We start from the raw sequence: 5243 nt of genomic DNA, 5'->3' as shown, positions 1-5243 counted from the left end.
ACCATCCATAGTTGTAAGAATCAAAGCGCCGCCTGAAAAGGCTCTCTTAACAACATATAGGCCTTCATAATTAGGAGTCCATTTTCCCCTAGAATCTGGTTTAAATGATAGAATCTTCTTGAGCACAAGGTCACCTTCCCTGAATACCCGAGGTCTGACCTTCTTATCAAAAGTTTTCTTCATCCTTTGCTGATATAACTGACCATGGCACATGGCAGTTAATCTCTTCTCTTCAATCAAATTCAACTGATCATACCTGGTCTGACACCATTCAGCCTCAGTCAACTTTGCTTCCATGAGCACACGCAATGACGAAATCTCAACCTCTACGAGAAGCACTATTTCCATATCATATACAAGAGAGAAAGGGGTTGCCCCTGTTGAAGTGCGGATGGATGTACGATACCCGTGCAAAGCAGATGGGAGTATCTCATGCCAATCCTTATACGTTACAACCATCTTCTGAATGATCTTCTTGATGTTCTTGTTTGCCACTTCAACAACCCCATTCATCTTGGGTCTGTAGGGAGAAGAATTATGATTTGCAATCTTAAAGTCTTTGCAAAGAGCTTCCACCATATTGTTATTCAAGTTCGATCCATTATCAGTAATGGTCTTGCTTGGCACACCATAACGACATATGATCTGATTCTTGACAAACCTTACAACAACTTTCTTGGTCACATTCGCGTATGATGCCGCTTCAACCCATTTTGTGAAGTAGTCAATTGCCACCAAAATGAAACGATGTCCGTTCGAAGCTTTAGGCTCAATCATACAAATAATATCAATTCCCCACATGGAGAAGGGCCATGGGGAGGAAATAAAATTCAACAGTGTCGGAGGAACATGAATCTTGTCCGCATAAATTTGACACATGTGGCATTTCTTCACAAACTTGCAACAGTCAGATTCCATTGTCAGCCAATAGTAACCTGCCCTTAACATCTTCTTTGCCATTACATGTCCATTGGAATGAGTACCAAAGGAACCTTCATGGACTTCAGTCATCAACAGGTATGCTTCGTGTCTATCCACGCATCTGAGCAAAACCATATCGAAGTTTCTCTTGTACAATACCTCTCCATTAAGGTAGAAATTGCCGGCTAATCTTCTCAAAGTCTTCTTATCTTTCACAGATGCCCTAGACGGGTAAATCTGACCTTGGAGGAAACACTTAATGTCGTAATACCACGGCTTTTCATCTTTGATCTCTTCAACAGAAAACACATGAGCTGGCCTATCAAGAAGCATCACAATCAAATTGGGAACTTCATTCCAATACTTCACTACTATCATTGATGCCAACGTTGCAAGAGCATCTGCCATCCGGTTCTCATCTCGAGGGATATGATGAAATTCAACCTTGGTAAAGAAAGTTGAAATCCTCCTCGCATAATCTTTATATGGTATCAAACCGGGTTGATTCGTCTCCCATTCACCTTTGATCTGATTCATAACCAAAGTTGAATCTCTAAAGACATCTAAATGCTTGATTCTGAGATCAATGGCTTCCTCGAGCCCCATAATGCAAGCTTCGTATTCTGCCATGTTGTTTGTACATTTGAAAGTCAATCTAGCTGTAAAGGGAAAATGCGTGCCTTGAGGAGTAATGATTACTGCCCAAATGCCATTACCATATTGATTAACAGCTCCATCAAATACCATGCCCCAACGGGAGCCAGGTTCTGGCCCTTCTTCAAGCAATGGTTCATCACAATCTTTCATTTTCAGGTGCAAGATCTCTTCATCAGGAAAGTCATATTGCACTGACTGATAATCTTTAATCGGTTGGTGAGTGATAACACGAAAACACATTAGATATTTGCCTTAATTTACACTCAAAGATCATACCATTTTAATTAATATCCCAATTATTCCGCAAGTATTCGAGTTGTTTTTGCAGGTATTTAAATCTCCAAGCATTAATGAGCAAAATAAAGAAAAGAAAGAAAAAGAAGAAGAAATAAATGAGAAAACACAGGAAAAAAAGCAGAAAACCAGAATGCAGAAATTGTTGATGTGATGACCGTCACAGCTTCATGACGACCGTCACGACCCAGCCGGTGACGACCGTCACAGCCCCATGATGAGCGTCACGCGGCCAGAATTTACGCTTTGAAACAGTCAATCACAGGCACCCAAACATGCCTAAAATCTCTTTAGCAGCATGACTCCCCCGGATTTCTCATTCAACCAGTCTTCCATGAATTTCTCAACCGCCAAGACCTAAAGGAACACTATATAAAGGACCAAAGTTGGAAAAATTGGGGAGGCCTACATCTACACTTACGCTCTACAATTAATTTTTACAGCTTTCTAGCTTTTTAGTTATTTTCTTTTTAGCAGCTTTGTTTCCATTGCCTTAGTTCATTTTCCATTCTTTTTAGAATTTCCTTTTTCCCTTTTCCTTTCCGTTTTCCAGTTAGCCATAGTAGTAGTTTCCTACACTGGGGAACTACTACACTATATTTAATTTTAGTAAGCAATTTGTATTGAAGAAGCAGAAGCCTACCGACTTGTGGAGGACTGCTCAAGTACTCCGAGATTCGCTATACTCTGTTACTTCGATTGTCAGGTTTTTATTAAATCATTATTATTATTGCCTTGTTATTGTTATAATTATGTTTGCCGCAATGTTAATCTGTTCATGCTCTGTGTTTGCTTTATTTAACATGTCCGGCTAAACTACCGGTATCGGTATGTAACAATTTAATTTGATGAGATTTAATAATAATCGGTGAAAACTCTTTTTCTCAAACAATCTTTTAGGCTAAAGTTTTTAATCTAAATTTAATTAACTTTATCACAAAAGCGTGAGAAGCTATTTAATACGATTTTGCCACGAGAGTGGAAAATTAACTAAGGTGAGAATCAACAATCGCGAGAGCGTGAGGCTCGAGCTGGATAGTAAAAATTAGGCATTGAGTTTAAAAACAGCGAGAGCACTTTAAAAGCAATTAGAACTTATTTATTTTCAAAAAGTAATTTTAACTTCAAATGGGACAGCGAGAGCGTACATTCTGACTTAAAGCTATAGGCCGAATCAACAATCACGAGAGTGTGAGATAAAGTGTTTTAAATAAATATTTTCTACTGAGAGATATTTGGCATTTAAACTATTCACCGATGACTTATCGAATCTCTGACAATTAATGCGTTGCATACTGATTCCTTCCATCAATTCTTTCTTAAAACTAAATTTCCCCTAGATTTACTATTCTGCACCCGAACTTCTACTAATCATTCCCTTAGCTAAACATAGTGACGTTAGTAACACTAGTTTGACCATAGGTCCTTGTGGGATCGATATCTTTTAAAACTAAAGCGACTGGACTGTGCACTTGCAGTCAAGTACCCGATAGACTATATTTTATATATAGTCACGACAAGCATCAAGTTTTTGGCGTCGTTGTCGGGGACCTGTTTTAGTCGAATAGTGCGATTCTTTCGTTGCACGGTATAGACTAAGGTAAAAATAAGAACTAATTTACTCTCCCTTATTTCCCTGATTGTATGCCAAGTACTCGCTCACAAGGTGATAACTTAGCACCACCAGTCCCAGAATTAGAGCGTTTCTTATACGTAAGACGCTGAATACACGAATATCAACAAAAGTACGATATTCCCGATATTTTCTCTCCTCCTAAATCAGAAGAAAACCCAACCATGGCTGAAGAAGGACCACAGAATCGTCCTCTTAAATTCTACGCTACCCCGTCCCAACAAGAACCTGACAACAACATTGCTTTCCCCGCTATCAATCGAAACGATTTCGAGCTGAAACCCTCACCATTATCAGCCGTCCAACAACATCAATTTACTGGAAATCCTACGGACGATCCTAATGAACACCTGACCAAGTTTGTGCAGTACGCAGATACTGTAAAGGCAAATGGTGTATCTCAAGATGCGATAAGACTGTGCCTCTTTCCTTTCTCACTAAGAGACAGAGCTTGGGCTTGGTTGCAATCCTTGCCATCCAACTCAGTTACAACATGGGAAGAATTGAAGAACGTTTTCTTATCCTGATATTTTCCGTCGAGCAAAACTGCTATGCTGAGAGCTCAAATCAACGGATTCAGACAAAAAGATGTGGAATCTCTCTACGAAGCGTGGGAGAGATACAAGGACATGATGAGGATATGTCCATATCACGGTCTCTAAGACTGGGTGATCATTCACACATTTTACAATGGGCTTCTGTATAACACAAGACTGACAGTAGACGCTGCCGCGGGCGGTGCACTTATGGATAAGCCATACAACGAAGCCTATCAACTCATTGAAAACATGGCCCAAAACCATTGCCAATGGGGAGGTGAAAGAACTCCAGTGGAAAAGTCCCAAACAAAGGGTGGAATGTACAAAATCAGTAGTCTTGACCATGTTCATGCAAAGGTAGATGCCCTTGTTCAAAAATTAGACAACTTGACCATACCACCCGCAGCCACCGTGGCTGCTGTAACTCTAAACTGTGAGTTATGTGGAAACCCTGGACACACTGCACAAGAATGTCAAATATTAGAAGGAGTCCCAACCGATCAAGTGAATTACACACAAGGAAATCCCTATTCGAATACCTACAACCCAGGATGGAAAAACCATCATAATTTCTCGTATAAGAATAACAACGCCGTGTATGCACCTGGCCAAGCACCAGCTGTTCCGCCTGGATATCAAAAGCCAGCTAATAATTCTCCTAACATGCCTAGGAAGTCAAATCTCGAATTAATGATGGAAAGCTTCATAGCTACCCAAGCTCAAACAAACAAAGACTTCTTGAACCAAAACATACATACTAGTGAGCAACTTAAACAACTAGCGAACAAAGTAGACGCCTTAGCCACCCATAATAAAATGCTTGAAACACAGATTTCACAAGTGGCTTAACATCAAGCATCTACAGCCGCTCTAGCTGGAACATTTCCTGGACAGCCGCAACCTAACCCAAAAGGATATGCAAATGCCGTTATACTAAGGAGTGGAAAAGAAGTAGACGGACTCGTAGATCCAAGACTCCAAAACCCTGCCATGTACCAAAAACCAAACAAAACCTCAACTGAGCAGGTGAATGAATCAAAGGAAATAGAAGATAATACCCAAGAGGCAGAAGAGAAAGAGAAACTTATGTGCCTCCGCCTCCTTATAAACCGCCCATTTTGTATCCTCAAAGACTCAAAAGTTCTAAAACTGCGGGTCAATTTAGGAAATTTGTTGAACTTCTGAAGCAACTAAACATT

The 5243-nt window shown here is 40.1% G+C and overlaps 1 non-coding gene across 1 annotated transcript; it reads right to left on the bottom strand.

Annotated features, from left to right (window-relative positions):
• Positions 1-4056: 4056 nt before the first annotated feature.
• LOC127108789 (small nucleolar RNA R71) lies at positions 4057-4163 on the bottom strand. The gene has a single exon (XR_007796301.1). It is a non-coding gene; the product is annotated as a small nucleolar RNA R71 (small nucleolar RNA).
• Positions 4164-5243: the final 1080 nt, after the last annotated feature.

This window comes from Lathyrus oleraceus, chromosome 7 (assembly GCF_024323335.1).
Source record: "Lathyrus oleraceus cultivar Zhongwan6 chromosome 7, CAAS_Psat_ZW6_1.0, whole genome shotgun sequence".
NCBI lineage: Eukaryota > Viridiplantae > Streptophyta > Magnoliopsida > Fabales > Fabaceae > Lathyrus > Lathyrus oleraceus.
Note: the sequence above shows the minus strand (reverse complement) of the source record. Positions and strands in the feature narration are given on the sequence as shown.